The sequence below is a fragment of the Cololabis saira genome, chromosome 20 (genome assembly GCF_033807715.1).
Source record: "Cololabis saira isolate AMF1-May2022 chromosome 20, fColSai1.1, whole genome shotgun sequence".
Taxonomy (NCBI): domain Eukaryota; kingdom Metazoa; phylum Chordata; class Actinopteri; order Beloniformes; family Belonidae; genus Cololabis; species Cololabis saira.
Genome location: NC_084606.1, coordinates 23,949,910 through 23,967,175, shown reverse-complemented (window position 1 = coordinate 23,967,175; position 17,266 = coordinate 23,949,910).

Genomic DNA, 17,266 nt, shown 5'->3' with positions numbered 1-17,266 from the left:
CTTGGTACTTCACTGCAAAGAGATCTAATAAAAAGTTCAAATCTATGCAGATGTGAGACAGAGTGATGCTCAAGACTTCACCTCTTCAGACCCTTTTTTTTCCCAGTCTGAATACTCAGCTGGTCACAGGATCAAACCCAAGAGCTTTTGGGTTCAGGACGGTGTTTTGTAACAGCCAGGTGAAACTACTCCTTCAGGCGATGTAAATGAAGGAACGGGGTTTTCATTATGTTTTAAGAGTCGCCCCTGTGATGTTTTTACAGGCCGGTTTGCTACAATATAGCCTTTCTCTGCAGCCGGTGAATGGGAGCCATATGGAAAACAGTGTACAGTACCTGAGCTGCCACTTCAGCAGCACAGACAGGGTATTGTACTGTAAGTATGGGGAGGAAGAAAGAAAAGGGGATTAAAAAGGAAAATAAAAGTAGATGAGGATGAAAAGTAAGGAGGGAGATGAGGGGAAAAAAGAGGAGAGAGGAAGTCAGATATACGAGCAGGGATGAAATTAGCTTTAATTTCTTGCAACCATTTGTCTCAGCTTCACCTAAAGAAGCGCTGAGTTTTATGTTTCTCTCTTTCCTCTTAAACGTGTCAGTAACTGTTTTCTCCGTTGTTCCTTTACAATTCATCACAAGCTGCAGTGCGATAACAGAAACAGCCCCTCCGTCATGGTGGAAGCAAGCGCTTTCAGATACTTCAGAAATAATCTAATGATGCAGAAGTAGTAAATTAAGAGATGATGCGCTGCTTAAAACTTCAGAATGGTCACTTTTAAGAAACTGAAATTATTAATTTGCAAATTACTGTTTTATTTAGAAGTAAATAAATAGATGTGACGTGTGCCATGGCAACGTTGGCTGATGTTTTTTCTTATTTTGACACTTCATTTAACTTCTGTAGACTGTGGAAAAAAATAACCTGGACCAACCCTCTGTGTCGTCACCCACGGGTGACCAGCATCGAGCCTCCACCAACGGGTTCATCCTTTTTTTTTTTTTTTCTTCTCTCTCAGTTCAGATGTGATTTGAATTAATTTAAAGCTTCGTCTTTGTTTTAACTCCACGGCTGCAGATTCAAGTTTCAGTTCACATGGGTTGTAGACTAAGAGCAAATCAAAAACACACAAGAAATAAGAGATGGAAAAGTGAGGGGAAGAAAGCGGGTTTGGGCGTTTATTCAGACGTAAGGAGGACAGAGGACTCTGCGTTGATTAGGACGGAAGCTGACGCGTGATTGACAGGTTGGACCGTCATCTCCCCGCTATGCTCCTGCGGAGTAGGAACACACAGGCTTTTTGCAATGACGCCAGAAGCGCCGCTCAAACATCTCACACGCACGTAATCACATGCAGTGACGCATTCGTGAATAAGTATTTCCTATTACAAGCACAAACACGGCAGTTGTGAATGTTAACATAAGTTTGGATGCATAGCTGCTCTGTGTAAGCTCATGTATTTATTCCCATGATGCAGTGAAGTTATCAAACATGCTGCCTGATTATTCATTCAATAAAAAAAGGAAAAAAATCCAGTTGAGTTTTAGTTGAACTGAAAATTCCTCCCTGCAGACCTATTCTCTTACACTCCGACGTGGAAAGCGTCCACCGACACCGTGGGTGATTTATGGGTTCTGACAAATGCTTTATTTTCACATAGAAGATGCAGCTCTTTCCCAAGTCGGTACGAATGCGCCCAGCATGGAGGATCCTGGAAGGAAATGCACAAATGGCTCATGAAAGGGGAACATTTTCAAAAAACCAAATGTGTTGACATACAAAACTGTCAACACCAAGACCTATGAAGGTAAAGATGGAGTAAAACGTAAACTAGAACTGACTTTCGACTCCAGAGATGAAGGATTCGAGGACCCGCCCCCTTTGAGTTTCCAATGCATGGACCAGGAGATTAAAGTCATGGCCTCTGAAGACCTTAATTTGGTTTTACGTACTATTCATACTGGACTAAAATGACATCTGGACCTGTGGTAGTTCTGAAATCAAACCCCCAACCTCTTGTTCAGTGCATTCCCCCCCGGAAAAGCTGTGATTTACAGACGTCGATCCCCAGAAGTGACGATGTGTTTTTATTTGAACAATTACATTTTATTCTACATAAACTTTTATGTATCGTGTTAAAAAAATTCTGACCAGACGCAATAGATTTCAGTAGCTACAAGTACAAATCTAAAAATGTCTATTGGCCTACAGTATGTGCCTTAGTTGCCATGGTAACTGTAAAAAACAAAGTTTTTGTTGAAGCCCTAAAGGTTTTTGTGCCATCAACGAGGTTTTGAGCTTGATGCAAGATGAAAGTTTATTTTTACTGCATTTTTGTTTTAAACCTCTCCATACGAAGCTTGATGTTGATATAACTTTTATATCTGGAGAATTAATTCTGCTTAATTCATTAAATATCACACTTAATTTAACTTCCTAAATGAGTGATGTCTGTAGACTGTGGAAAAATAATCTGGACCAACCCTCTTTGACGTCACCACAAATTAAAAACACACAAGAAATAAAAGGTGGAAAAGTGAGGGGAAGAAAGCAGTCTACAGACATCACTCACTTAGGAAGTTAAATTAAGTGTGATTAGGGTTGCAAAGGGGTGGAAAATTTCCGGTAAATTTCCGGAAACTTTCCGGAAACTTTCCATGGGAAGTTAAGCTGGGGAATTTTGGAAATATTCCAAATTGGAAACTTTCCATGGGAATTATGGGAATTAATGGGAATTATTGGGAATTTATGGGAATTAACTGGAAATTGGAATGGTCTTCAAAATATTTGACAATTGATGTATAAATTCTTGAATGTTTACAGAAAACCGTCTTGCTGGAGTCAGAAAAAACAGCATCAAATTTGAGGTAGCTACCACCATAATTAGCTAGCCTCTTAAATGGTCAATTAAATGAAAAATAGCTTTCATTTAGCACCTAACTTACCAGCTAGCTAGCTGCTGTGTTAATACATTTTTATTTAATATTTGCAAGTTAAACATTAATACCATTATAGATCAAATATATTTACCCCATAATATTATCAAAACTTACTTGACTTTATATAGTCCGTGGGCTCAAATGTGTGGCTTCAATAGTCTTGTGCTTTGAGCTCAAATATGTGGCCTCCAGGCTTCAAGAAATCACCTGTGCATGTGATGGAGGAATGCACAGTGCCTGTAGGGGGCGTGGCCTCAATAGCCCTGCAGTAAGCAATGTGCTGTGTGCATGTGATTGAGGAGTGTACTTGCATTAAATCTGGTTGTTTTAGCCAAGACTATGCTACAATATATTCCCCCCAACTATATTTAAGTTCCCTGTTAAGGGCCAACCTTCAATTCTGTAAATTTCTTATTTATTCCCGTTAATTCCCGTTAATTCCCATATATTCCCGTTAATTCCCATGGAAAGTTTCCAACTTTGAAAATTCCCGGAATTTTGCAACCCTAAGTGTGATATTTAATAAATTAAGCCGAGAATTCTCCAGATATAAGTTATATCAACATTAAGGGTGCTTTCACACCTGTGACCCGTTTGTTTTGTTCCGATTCAGGGGCTAAATCGATACAGTTGTTTTGTTTCTTGTTTGTGGGGTTTGTGTTCACAAGGCAACCGTCTGTACCGTTTCAAAGCTGTTAACAAATGCCGTGCGCGAACCAGCTGCTCTCTGATTGGTCAAATGAACGCGGAAGGAGTTTCCTCTTCCGCACCTCGGGATAAACAACACGCCCCTTTCAGCGCAGACCACCGCCGCCGGCTTTAGGCTGATTTATGGTTCCGCGTTACACCAACGCGGAACCATAATTCAGGCTTTACCCATTCATTTATGTGCGATCAGCGCAGAGCGGAGCTCAGCGGCGGACGAGAGGGCGCCTGCCGTTTGCGCTAATTTCACCGTGCCGCGCTGAGACATCTCGGCACGTCCAATAGGAGAGAAGGAGGTGGAGGCTGCACCGACTCCTCTCCTTGCGCCGCGGTCGCACATACACAATGAATGGAGTTGTATCGGTTGCTGTGTCGATTTATGTTCTCACTACAAATTTAAAAAAAATGAACCGCTTCAGGTCTCGAATGGAATCTTTAGGGGGAAACGCTCCCTGTTCCGGAACAACTGCTCCAAACTGGACAGGTGTGAAAGCACCCTAAGCTTTTTATGGACGGGTTTAAAACAAGAAATATCTACAGTAGTTATGTTTACGTTGGACAAGAGGAAGAAAATGTGACGAGAGGACATTTTTTAGTAGATTCCTTCCTGCAGATCACTGAGTCAGTGAGATGTGTTATTTACATGGGATTAAAATGATCTCATGACCCTGGTGTTTGTTGAAATATGAGTTGTAGTTGCCGGTGGCATTTTTGCTTAACAACACACGACGCATTCGCGATCGCAAGGATCTTAATTTACGTAGTTATTACAAGTATTTTATTTCTCTCATCCCTACTGCAGCTCATAATGTTTTTAAACTTTGAGTTGCTCATTTGCAGCTTTACTAGATTTCCATTTTCTTATTTTAGTTTAACGTTCTTGTCATAAATCAGGAAACTACTAATCATGATCGTTGGACACCAGGAACCTTCTCATAGTTCTTATAACAGTTGGAGGAAGTTTCCCCTCTTTTCTTCATGCAAGTATCTCAGGACTGACTGTTTATACTCCACAGACTGCCTTTTATAAGGTCTCTCTCTGCTCCACCGTCAGAGCTGGAGCTTTCCCAACATGTGGGGAACCTTCTCTGGTGTGACGCTGTACTGACTGGTCCAGATGTCATAAAGGAACTGGGACTGGTTGAAATACAAAGCAACACTAGAATCAGTCACTCCAAGAAAACCTGGCGAAGCGTCTTCTGTAGAACAGCATGTTACAGCAGAAGCTTTGGCCCGTTTGAAGGAATAGTTGGTTGTTTTTAGGAAGCACTGCCTGCCTCTTGCAGTCTCCCAGCACTACCGTCGGTAAGCCACCCAAATTAACTTGAGATTCCCGTCCTGGTCGTCTTTCGTGCCGACTGTCACACCCAATGAAAACAAATAAACTAGTTCACAGAACTACAGTGTACATCATGGCAACTAAGAAATGCAAGAAAAGTACATTAAAGTACATTTCCCTGTGTCTATTATTCTGATACCCCTTTTCCACCAAACTGGTCCCAGAGCTGGTTCGGAGCCGGTGCTGGTTCACAACTTGCGAACCAGCTGAGAACCGCTTTGCTTTTCCATAGCTCAGGTGCTAAGGGGAGCCATGTCATTATGTCACTGCATTTTGCATTGGTGCGAAAAACGAAGCAACAACTATGGACGACCTTACGACTGTAAATCTGCTGCTTCTGGCTTTACGCTGCTTCATTGGGATCAGAAAACTGTAGATCCAATGTCTTTGTTATCATTGACATGTTTTCAGCGCACTGAAAATGTCGCTGTTTTGCTATTGCTGGTCTTAATCACCCCCCCCCCCCCCCCCCCTCTGCTTATGTAAGTGGTTCTTTCTTCTAGCCCAGTGTTTCTCAATCCTGGTCCTCATGGGCCCCTGTCCTGCATGTTTTAGATGTTTCCCTGCACTAACACACCTGATTCTAATTAATGGTCCTCATTAGCTTGTCACCAAGGTCTGCACAACTCTGTTGATGACACAGGTACTTGTATCACGGTGTGTTGAAGCAGGGTAGCATCTAAAACATGCAGGACAGGGGCCCACGAGGACCAGGATTGAGAAACAATGTTCTAGCCTAACAAAGAGTTGGTGCTACCTTGGAACCGTTTTTTCTGGACCGGCACCAGTTCTTTGTCAGTGGAAATGGAAAGCCTGTTTCCAAACTCAGCACTGGCCCAGAACCAGCCCTGGAACCGGTTTGGTGGAAAAGGGGTATCGGAGAACCTCTCAAACTTTTTTCAGTCCTTAAGCATCGTCACCCAGCAAGATGCAGCTGCAGGCTCCCTTCCATCAGAAAGGGTACTTGATCTCTTAAAGTCACAAAAAGGAGTTTTTACAATCTATAGTACAGAGGCTCCCTGTTATAGGCGTGGATGTTGAGCCACTTTCACAACTCCACCCCAGATTTACTTTGTTTGGTTACTCTTGATTTTTATCGTCCTTGCTTCTTTCATCATTACCTTCCGGGCTCGTTTGATAAGTTTCACACACAATAATCCTTTGGATTTGGTATGATTGGGAATTCTATTCGATTGGGGGGGTTGCAAAATTGAGCTGGTCTCCGTTTGCCTTCACACTGCTCTTTGTCAAACAAACCAAACCTTTTGAATTCTGTATTTCCCTCCTCATCTTTGGTGGCATTGCATCAAGAAATACTGAAGGAGAAGCCAAAACAAACAATGAACAGGAAACCTCCCTCATCTATTGGTAAATGCAGGGAAACTCCTCAGCTAGTTAGTTTGCAAGCTTTATTGATCTTTTGAACGCTTATCAGCAAATGTGATTTTGCCCTGTCTTTAGTTCACATCTGACTGTGAACCATTTCTCCCTGCTATAGTGCTACTGTTTACATTGCATTTACCCACAATGCCCTGCATTGTAGTCGGATTCCTGCAATATTTACATTTTTAGGCAGACCAGAGGTCACTTCTTTGCATTCACACCTCCTTTTCCTGATAGTCAGTCACTGACACTGACTATCAAGGGGGGGTTCACTAAATTTGGTAAAATATTGTCTCTGTTAATAATGTGTTAGACACATCGACTTAGGTTTAAGCTGTGTCAAATACGCACAGCTTGGTTCTTTTCTTTAAACAATCACAAACATGTGATGGTGCTTCACATTAAAATGGGTATTCTGTTAAGACAAACATAAAAATCCGTCACAAATGGGGCATCAAAGTGTTCGTAGAGGAACCTCTTTTTGTTCACTTCTGGCTAAACATTGCTTTGGTTTGTCTTTCACCCGATGAAAGATTCATTTATGCAAATAATCAATATACAAAACAGTCACATCAAAAGGCGAGCTAAAACACAACATGGCTCCGGCCGAGCAGTGACTGACTAAACTAATCAATCAGTTTGACTCACAAGCAGCCTGAATATGCTGAGAGATGCAGCATTTCAGTATTACTTGGCAGAAAACTGTCCCACTTTTCTGTCCCTCATGTATTCACCCTTTCATACTCTCGCACATCTGCCAGATGTGTGCATGTCAGAGGAGCGTGAAGGAGCAAAAAGGAGGTGGAAAAGAAGAGGGGGGTAGAGGTATAATGTCACACCTGTCAGGTTCATGGCCTCAAAAAAGACAGGCGTGAGGGAGATGACAGGGAAGTGAGAAGTCCAAATAACTCTTCTATCGTTTCTGCTTTTGTTTAAAGATCTTGTGCAGTTCTGGAGTTCATCAGAGTTGGAATTCTGAACTTTCAGCAGGGTTGATGGGGGGTAAAAATGCTTAAAAAGTGACCTTCAGCTAGTCAGCTTGCTCTATTCTTTTTATAACAGTCTTAAATATTCCTTTTTCTTGGCTTTGGACCCGTTGACAGCATTCAAATCCATGACAAGTGGTCACTTTTTGTAAACCTCACCAGGTAAATTATATAAAGAGACAAATGTATGTATAAGTAGGGCTTTGGGTTTTTGAGAGACTCGGCTTGCTGTCATCCCTTTAGACACGTAGCATTTTCAGTTAACTTCACATCTAAGCTGTGAATTAAAACCATAATTTTTACTTTAAATATATGTCGTCGTCTGCTGTTAGAGCTATGACTCTGAGTTGACCTACGATGATTTGGGGGGAAGCCGCTAGCCACCTGGCTAGCACCAGCTGGTGCCCTGGAGCCAGACCTGGTTGTGGGGTTGGAAGGGTCGGAGAGTTAAGGTGTTCAAATCCATTTATTTTAGGTTAAGTTTGCTCATGCCAACCTATAATGCTAACTAGCGCTACCGTTTTAAACAATCTTAAACAAGGACCGGTATGAAATGAAGACGACTGGCTGCCTCCTGAGCTCCGGACTGGCCCCAACCCAATGTAGCAAGAATTTACCACGGAATAAAGTCGCCTTAAGTCAGATGTGAACACTTCTTTTGGGTCGTGCCTTTGGACAATGATCTGACACACACCTACAAATTTACAACAGTACGGCTGAAAAAGAAAGGAATAATTGGTTCAGTAGTCTAAACAATGGACGAAGCATTAGGTCACCTGACCCATTGGTTTATGAAGACTCTTTCATCTTGTGGGTCACAGCCATGTTGCGTCGGAAGTCGATGGAAACACACCCACAGTATGTCAATCAAAGTTAGCTTAGCTCCCAGCTCCTTCAGCTGAACCCTGCAGATCTGCCATCAGACATTTACAGAGGGATATACTGTTAAACATGACTGGACGGCACAATCGAAAATGACCACGGCATTTACCCCCACCTGGGTTAATACAAACAAATGGTTACGGATGAGGTTGTAATACCAGCTAGCCATTGACTGAGCCACCTGTCAATCAATCATATTAGAAATTAACACTCCGGGTGTGGTTCAAAGACATTTTCCCCCCTCAGAGTTGCCATGAACCAGACTGTAAATATTGTTATTCCTACTCTAAAGTTGAACATTTTAACATGGGAGTCAATGGAGATCGACACACTTTCGGCGCAAGCCTCTAGTGGCCAGTCGAGGAACTGCAACACGTCTTATTTTGGTACGAGACTCAACCCAGAACTTGGTTGGCGCTTGGTCCAAACAAGGTCCAGATCAGAAATGTGGCAGGACATGAGAAAAGCTACGCATGAACAAATGTGCCCAAGCTCAATAAATGAAGTAAGGTGTAGGTGGGTGGGCCAGCATTCCTCCGCCGTGATGCAGGAACCTGAAAACGTCATAAAGAAAATCATTATTTGGAGTTGATAATGGCGAGGTGGTTTAGAAAACTCTTTTAAATCAGTGGGTGTACTTAAAGGCTTTTTTACTTTTTATAAAATAAATTAAGATGATGTAATGTGTCGTGTGGCGTTTATCTTCAACTACTGAGTCATTGACTTGGGATTTTGTGTTGTAATAATTACTGTTATCACTGGTAATTCTTTGTAAGGTTGAACAAAGGTTAAATACTTTGGTTTTGTCAGTAAATTCTTGCAGAAATAATCAGATTAGCCCCAGTCTCACCTGTTTCCAAGTGTGAGTAAGCACAGAAATGTTTGCAGGTTTAATGTCTGCAGCTTTGTTCTTATTACCCTTACACCTGGGTATCCATTTAAAAAAAAAAACTCTGTAAACATGACCATAGCAACAAAAGGTCTCGTTCCTTTAAATGATGACCCTAGATCATTTATGTAAGACACTGGCACACGAAAACACAGTTTCATCATATGGTGGGCTTTGAAAATTATACTGCCATACTAAAAACCATCGACCAAAATACCTCAAGGTTTGGTATAAAATGTTAATTAGGAAGCATTTTAACGTAATGGGGGGAAAGTGCATGAACGAGAGGTTTATTCCAGCGATGAAAGCGGCTCGTTGCTGAGCCCTGCCCCGCCGCTGAACTGCGAGTCTGTGCGCGATTATGAGAGGAGGGAAGAATGTGCTTAACTAACAACACGAACCCTGAGGACAGTACCTTCCCAGGCTGTAAAAGACATTCTGGTGCTGTTCATGCACACGGAGAGACACACATGGACGCCCCGCTGCGCTCACACTCAACAGCTGTCAGGGTGTGAAACCTGATTAAAGCAGAAGAGACGGACGCCTCGGCCCGGCAGACGGATGGTCCAACTTTTAATAATAAGGTGATGGTTTAGAGATCCAGCAGAGGTCTGAGGTCAGAGTTAAGCCTCGGAGCAGCACCTCGGCAGCAGGAAAGGATTAAGCCACTCAGTCATTTATGGATCATTTATCCTTATTTTATAAGCTGCTTGAAACATGCCTTCTACAATCAGGTGTTTAGCCTTGTTTAACTCTGATCATGAGAGAAGAGAGCAATAATTAGAGTACGCTTAAAAGTAATCGTTGCTCCCTTGCTTGCTTCAGCAGCGATAGACAACTGTTTTTAGTTTTTAATGCAGTTAAAAACGTGATTGAAGTCAGACCAGGTGCTAACAGACGCTCCTTGATCGGTTTTTATTTGTTTATTGCAGCCTTCTCTTCCTCTGATTGATATTGTTGTTGTTTTTTCTCTCCTGTATTTATAGTGGACATATTAAAGAAAATAAGTTGTTTTGCAGGGCTTAAAGTATTCCGGCACCGTGCCGGATCTCCGGCGTATGGATTTTTTTGTTTTTGTTTGACTGATTAAAACAAAAATCAAAAGATGAATAACTAACGGTTTACATATAAAGATGTGTTGATAGGCTATGCGTTATTGACTGCGTTTATGTGCAGTCAAAATTCGGGTTATTGCTAATATTCTGGTTACTGAAACATTCAGAATATTCCTTTTACATGCGTGGACAAACAGGGTTATCCCTGTATACATGGTAATTAATCATTCGGGATATCCCGATCAAACCAGCGATGCGCGGAGAACATCATGACGCAATTACCGTCATTTCCGCTTCTTCTTCCTGTATCCAAATTCAAAACAAATGCTACTTTGCGCAACTTTTCGCTCAACTTCTTGTAAATCTCGCTATCCCGGTACTTTCTACCGTCTACAAATGCCAAAATGTTCATATCCTTCATTACATTTATAAAATAATTAGTCTCCTCCTCACTCAGTGATCTGGAGCCTCATGTACTAAGAGTGCGTGGATTTCAACGTGAAACCATGCGTGGAATTTACACGCAAAATTACAAAATTACAGTGGAAAATAAGGGTATTAATATTTACTTGTTTCATTGGGATTAAAATGATTGAATTCCGGTTTAATTTACATTTTCAGATGAAACTGGTCGTTATTTAACAAAACGAAAGGCATTGATGTCGCATCCGGAGATTGACATCTGCCAATCAGTGAAACACTGTCCGGCGTGAATGAAATGTCTGAATTACTGCAGGTCGCCATGGCGACGCTAGTCCCCCGCGATAGTTTACCTGTTTGTAAATGAGTGACTTCCAATTAAATTCAGTTCAATTCCGCTTTATTTATTAAGCGCCAAATCATGACAAATGTCACCTCCAAGCACTTCGACAAAACAATTCAGCTGGTTTTAAGGGAGTCCAATAAGTCCATAAAAAAGATAAGATGAGATGTACTTTATTGATCCCAGATCCCAGAAAATTATAATTATTGCTTCGCTAAGGAAGCAGATTGCATTAAAACTTGCCATTGATACCACAAGTTTTCTATAAATAAAAACTACACTTAAAAATCGCATTTTGCACATTTTACAGTTGTCTTTAAAAGTAAATTTCTGAAACCGGCACAACATGATATGATCAATAAAAGCTACATGTAACTCTGTCAATACTTGTACAACCTGAGAAGGTTAATTTCAGAGCATTATTCAAATCTCTACATCATAAACAAGCTGTATACAAGTCAGTGAGATATTTTTAAGAGCCCTCTGGCTTTTATGCGGTGACGCCAACAAAGCCGCCGCCGAGCATTAAAGACCGGAACAGACTAAATTTATCAATCAGGTGAAAACTAAGTGGAGGGTCGGGGTCAGCTCTGGAGTCTGAGAGTCTGCTTCGTCTTCGTTTTTATTCAGCGTTTGGTATTTATGAGATGGGCTGATTGCACTGTCCTGGAGGCGGACGGACAGAGAAGGAGCCCCGCTGGTGCAATTTACAGCTCATCAGGGGTTACTGGGAGCATCTGCATACAATGACATCAGTGAGTTGAAATAACATCGACGGCGGCCTGGAAAACCTTGTTTCATGGTTAGAGGTTTGCACAGCTGACGTCATCAGCTGCTTTATTATCATAAATGCAAAGAATGGCCTCGTACACGCTTAAACCTGACAAAGCAGCGCGGCCTGAACGCTGCTTCTCCGCTCAATACGTTTTTCTCCTTGTTTTTCCATAAATGGATGAGATCCAGAAACGCTTCCACAGTACCTGTAGTTTTTGCGTCCAAATAAAACAGAGAGGAACTCACCAGAGGCTCAATCATTTCAGGGCCATTTAAATATACCCCCCACTCCCCCCTCAAAAAAACAAGAGTCTATGATCTATAAATTAAGGATAAAAACTGATTTATTGGATAAAGGAAGGGGATGAAGTTCTGAAGCAGTAAGGCGAAGAGGTTAATTAGAGAAGTGGGCTATTATAAAACAAATAACGCGTAGACCTGTCAGCTTTTCCCAGAAAACACGTGAATGTACTCACCGGATCATGATGTCACATCTGTCTGGCTTGAAGGTGCATGCGTTGGTTCGTGCTTGTCTGCATATTTTCTGTTTAACTTTTATAAGAACAACCTAAAAAATAATAATAAATGCAATTTTTCACAATAAATATAAGACCTGATGCCACATGTGCAATTACTGGGAGTGTAGTCAGCGGGGGAAGGGGGCGGGGTACGGAGAATTACCCAGGATCAGATCGACTGCTATTACCGAGGCCACAAGAAGAGACCCCGTCATACTCGGTAATGGAAATCATGATATGCCGCCATTAATCTTGGGTTTTCGATGGGAATTAATGACACAGCCAGCGTTTATGACCTTCCTTTTGATATATTGTTGTAACCATTTACAAAGCTGTATTAATGACATCATGAAGAGGGAGGGTTCTGACCCAGGAACAGCAGGATCGTGACTTAAACCAATCAAACAATGAAATCAAGAACTTTTTCATTCGTTGTTGGTTCGTCTGTGATGAAAAGAAATTAATAAAAACAGTAGATCCTTATGTAGAGGTTTTAATACATCAGACCGGAATAAAAATCATCTGTTCCTACCGAGGTCTTAAAATGAGGTAAAGACGACCTGGGATGGCATATTACACTGTCATTATTTAATAAAAATTATATTCATAAACAATGTTTGAGAAACCTAGAGCACCTGGTGACTCAATAGCTTATAAAACCAGCTTTGGCAACAAAAAGTAAGTATTTGTTTCCTTTATGACATCTCCCATGGTTGAGGAGGGATTTTGTTGTTTCGTAGGTTTGATGGTACGTTTCACATCCTCGTTCTTTTAAATTAGTCAGTTTTAGCCGGACAGAAGGCGTCATATTTTACTCTAAAAGTCCTTAACTACCACTTGGTAGTTCAATACGAGGAGGTTATACTTGGTGATGAGTTGCTCGACTTGCATGTCAACCATGGCGGGATCGTTCCAGACCGGCCAGACTTGTGTGTTAACAACTCAGACGAGCTCAACAACATGTTGGCCAGTATATGAATGATTGAAAATAACAAATGTATACTATGCATAATTGATCCTTTGTCAAGCCCTGCCCCGTTGCTAGGTCGGACAAAACTGTCATCTCTCCCGTCCACCTCCAACGGGGTTTTACATCACCTTATTTATAATTAATATATCAACGAAAATCAACAGCAACCAGATATAAATAAAAAGGAACACTTCGGGTACCGTGTAGTGAGTTTAAAAAAAACTGAGGTTTTTGGAGAAAATGAAAGATCTTTTGATGAGTTTAGCTGATAGCATGGTGGAAGGTGCGGCTGTCAACATAGCTTTATCCAAAGCAGACATTTTTCGTAATTTACCGTTGGTTTTGGGATGAAATGTATTCCTGTGATTCTCTCTGAGTAGCGGGTGTCGCTTTTACAACCGCTTAACCATTTTAAGTTTTAAGAAACACTTTCGCCGTTTTAGCTGTGGGTTGTAGCCTACTGCTGAGCAGACTGTTTTGCCAGTACGGATCGAATTTCTGCCAGTTTGGGGTTAAAGGATACGCTGCACCCTCACTACACTGTGGGAAGTCTATTCCTTTTTACTAATACAAAGTTTAAAATAAATAATCCAGTGATTTAAATTTCAATACAAGGCAAGTAAAAGCTTTTTCCATTGATGTGAACAAGAAAGTTTTGTCCAACCGGATATTCTGACCCGGATGTAGCAACGGGGAACGATGTTTCTGATTGGTCAGTCAGGGATGAATCAGAAGGCTGACAAAGGGCCAATTGAGGGGGGGGCAAAACCGGCGGCTGTTGCCATCACTTTAGCTCATCATCAGTAAAGGCCTACTGTAAGTGCTAGGGTTCTTGTGGGATTGTGGTGCTGGTCATAGTACTCCCAGGCTGAATGGTTGTGGATTGGCCTGGTGGGGTATGATGATGAAGATGAAGCTTAGCTAAGTCTACCCGGCAGCTTTCCAGGCCCCTGCATTTTTTATCGTAGTCGGGTCCCGGCTCGTTCAGGTTGGCTATCCTTTCGGGTTGACTAACTTTTCCCGAATCTTCACTGTGACCCAGCTGCGATGAAGCCGCGGCTACTGCAAGTCTGTTATTTCTGATGTCTCCAATTAAACGACATTTGAAACGGGAGGTTGCGCTGCGGCCAGGACCCCCCCCCTCCCCGTCGTGGCTTGGCTAAAGCAGTCGGGAACCAGCTGTGACAAGCCCTTCAACGTTGCTGCCAGCCGACTTTTGAATAGTGACATGAAGCATTGTTGAAGCCAGTTGTTGGTTCCATGTTGGGAAATTTCGTGAGACCTTTTCAAGGCATGTGTCCTTTTTGTGTTGGCGAAGAACTTTGATTGTTTGTTTTTTATGCAGGAAAAAAAGTTTGTTTATGGTGTGACAAAGGGAACATCAGACACCGCCCTCCCCAACAAGCTTCGCCACAACGCTTACGCTACTAAAATGGATAACTTGCAGTAACTGAACCAAGATGGAAAAAGTCGTAGGGCTGCTTGTTTCGCCCTCTTTTCAACACACTTTCATTTTGCTCACCATGGTTAAAGTACAAGAATGACATCAGAAAGGAGGTTCATACTACCAAGGGTGAGAACAGGTCTGATACAGATAACTTTTTTTTTACAGAGCCATGGTTGGCTGGAACTCTATACCAGTTCATATTTCTCATTTAGGTAGCAAAGATTGGTTTAAGATTCAGTTGAAACAATATCTTTTAAAATGTTATGAATTATGATTAGACATTTGGAAGAAACACAATGAAGTTTGAATAGAATTACAGGTAGTGTAAACCCTATCACAATAAAGGTGAAAAGTGGTCAAGAATTTTAAGATGGTCATTTCAGGCAGGTATTGTTTATGACGGTGTTTTATTTGATTTAATTTCTATGTATTTATGTCTGAGAATGATGGTGATTTAGTTATCCTCTGTTTGTGACTAAGGGAGTTGTGTCTATTATTGTTTTGTTTGTCATGTATAATGTATGTCTGTTATGTATTAAGTGTTAATTTGTGTGTTGTGTGTATTTCGGACCCCAGGAAGAATAGCGAATGCTGTTGCTAATTCTAATGGGGATCCTAAATAAAACAAACAAACAAACAAACACAATCCTGCAGTAAAAAAGAGGTTTCAAAAGCACTCTTCTGGAAAAAAACAAAAAGCATCCAGAGTCTAGCATAGTAATTAATAAAAAAAAATGGTTGTTTTCCCTTGGCACAAAAAAGATGTATATGATCAAATGGGCTAGGCTTCTTCGAGATCAATCCGCTGAATGGTTTCGCAAACGTAATTCATGATAATTGTTGCACAAAGGCGTCCCTGTACTTGGTCTTCAGCTTTCAACCATCCCTCACCTGTCCTGTCCTCGAATATTTTGCCGCAGGTGGCCCATCTTTTATTGTTTCCACCAGGTGTTTAAATGTGAAAATGCTGAAAGATAGATATTGAAGAACAGATGCTGATGTGACGGAGGCCGTGTTCAGGTATCAGGGTCAGCTGCAGCGGGCAGATGCTTCATCATCATCACAATCCTTCACCTTTAATAAGAGCATCACTCATCCCTGGCACTCATCCTCCTCTTTCTGTCATACCACTGTTATTTCTCTCTCTACACCTTATTGAAGAAAGGGATGAATTATTCAGCTGAATGAAATGTGCACAATGTGACCTTATGTTGTGCAGATAATTTGTTGAAAATGCTCAGAAGGTGAGACAGAAAGAAACAGATCGAGAACACAAACAGACATTAACAGTATGATTGCTGTCATGTTTATGTGGCTCTCTGAGGACTAAAGGAGGCTGTTTTTGTGGCCACAGATGCTTTTCATGTCTTTGTTCCCGCGCTCTTCACATCCACCGCATTTAATCATCTGTGTTTCTTATTTTTTGGAACCGTTCGGTGTTTCATCATGGTGTCATCCATCTTTCTGCTCCTTGTTTCAAACATTGACTGACAGACATGTAATTTGCTCCCTCCTCCTTTTTTTTTTTTTTTTTTTTCTAAACGTATAATGCCTCAGCTTTATTATCCAGCACACACACAGACGGGTCAAGCCCAGTAATTGCCTTCCTCGTCGGAACAGTTGAACTTTTACAGAAATATCTTTCAGCACCATGAACGTTTTGGCTTCTGTTAGCTTCACATTTCAAACAGTTATTTTCTGGTTTCTCAGTACAACAAATTACACAATAAAGGTTTTGAACTTTCTCTTTTACCCATCTTTTGTAATGGTCTTTCTGAGTTTTTATGTGCAATCAATTTAGAAAACCAGAACTCTCACATAAATGTGTTTTCTTCTCCTATTAGGCTGAGGTTAATCTTTTTTTAATGCTCAACTACTGCCGAATCTGCAAAACTGACTTCCCACCCTGTTATTTGTCAATGTTTTATAATATAAACAATATAAACTCTGCATTTAAGCATTACGCAAGTTGGTATGAGTAATCAGTTAATTCGTTTTTGGACCAGAAAACTGTTAATCTCTAAACAATACACATCCATTAAACTAAAGAGATGTTTTTCCTCTGGTTACTTTCAAACATAGCTCTGGTTTACCAGTCTCTAAATGTCTAGTTTCCTCAAAGTTCTACTCCAACTTCTTTGAAAATCATGTTTTTCTCATAATTTTACTTTTTCAAAGTTTTTGTCAACCCATGACATAAATAAAGTCAAGCTCTAGACCCACAATGGTTTTGGTAGGACTTAAAACCCTCTTTCGTATGTGTTTAATGGGGTTCGATGAATGTACTATTTGACTCTGCCCACCTCAAAATGACAGCCCTTGTCTCTGCTCCATCCATCCATCCATCCATCCATAATCCATCCGGACAACCAAGTTGGTACAAGAAATCAGTTAATTCATTTTTTAGTCCATAAAACTGTTAACCTCTAAACAATACATCCACTAAACTAATGAGATGTTTTTCCTCTGGTTACTTTCAAACATAGCTCTGGTTTACCAGTCTTTAAATGTCTAGTTTCCTCAAAGTTCTACTCCAACTTCTCTGAAAATCATATGTTTCTCTCATACTTCTACTTTTTCAAAGCTTTTTGTCAACCCATGACATGGTTAAAGAAGTAAGT